This window comes from Loxodonta africana, chromosome 4, assembly GCF_030014295.1.
Source record: "Loxodonta africana isolate mLoxAfr1 chromosome 4, mLoxAfr1.hap2, whole genome shotgun sequence".
Classification (NCBI taxonomy): domain Eukaryota; kingdom Metazoa; phylum Chordata; class Mammalia; order Proboscidea; family Elephantidae; genus Loxodonta; species Loxodonta africana.
This window is the reverse complement of record NC_087345.1, coordinates 58,167,027-58,168,412: the sequence shown is the minus strand read 5'-3', so window position 1 is coordinate 58,168,412 and position 1,386 is coordinate 58,167,027.

Genomic DNA, 1,386 nt, shown 5'->3' with positions numbered 1-1,386 from the left:
CAGTCGCCGAGCGGCGGCGAGACGCCTGCCGGCGCCTTTTAAAGGCTCCGTGTGGGCGTGACCTGCACAAGCTCCGCCCCCGCCCCCGCCGCCGCGCCGCGCGGATTCCGGGACCTGCTCCTGCCCGCTGGGGCATCTCCGGAGGGGGACTGCTGCCGACCCCGCGCCTGGCAAAGGACCAAGAAACAAAAGGCAGGACTCCCGCCCCTTCCTGCTGTGTCCTGCCCGCCCGGCAACGTCCCACGTCTCCGGACGGCTCCCGCCGGCCCAGAGGGACCGGGCTGTTTCCAGAGCGACGAGGAATTGGAAAAGGGGAGTTGCTCACCTACTAGTGAAGTCCGGCCGCGGACGGTCCAGTCGGGAAGCAGCCCCCGTCACCCTGCGACGGACCTTTCCCACTGCGGGCGACCATTCCTTCAGAAGGGAACGATCCAAAGTCGGGGAGGCTCCAACAGTAAAAAAAAAAAAAAAAAAAAAAATCAGCTAAAAAATCAAACAACGCGATGTCGGGGGTTTCCGCCCCCCTTAATCCTCGTAAGTAAACTCGACGTGCGTAACTTCCCCAGTGGACAAATATTCTCTAGTCTGATTTCTAGTTTCTCGGAATCCGCTACCTTCCTGTTCTTAAAGAGCGAAAATTCTCATCCAGACTAAATAAATGACGTTATGAAAACGCCTCAATCCCGAAGGTTTTGCTTTTCCCACCACAAGGGGAGCTGCTGCGGGGAAAGAAATCCAAAGCCTGGCAGAAAAGGCGCCAAAGGGCTCTGGGCTGCTATTTCTTGTGTCAGAAAAGCCCAGGGATGCTAGTGAGAACCGAAGGGACATAATAGCTACAGTATCATTTACGAGATGAAAAGGAGAATAAATAATACCGTCTCTATCTGGTCCAGATTCTAGGCCTGCTGATGACTTCTCTGCCGGAAGCTTTGTTACTGAGAATTGATATTTGGGAGGTGGGGAAGTCCAAAAAAAGGCAGTGACCAAAACTAACTCTCCTGTCACAAATGCACTAACTCCTGTCACTAACTCCTTCTGTCTCTGATGTGGAGTTTATTAACCTCAACGCTATTGACATGTTGGGCTATGCATTGCAGGACGTTTAGCAGCATCCCTGGCCTCTACCCACTAGGTGCCAGTAGCACCTATTCCAGCTCCCCTCCAACCAAAATGTTTCCAAAAACCAAACCCATTCCCATCCAGTGTATTCCGACTCACAGCGACCCTATAGGACAGAGTAGAACTGCCCCTGCCCCAAAAGGTTTCCAAGGCTGTAATCTTTAGGGAAGCAGACTGCCATATCTTTCTCTGGAAGAATGGGCTGGTGGGTTTGAACTTCCGACCTTTGGGTTAGCAGCCCAGCGCTTTAACTACTGCACCACCAGG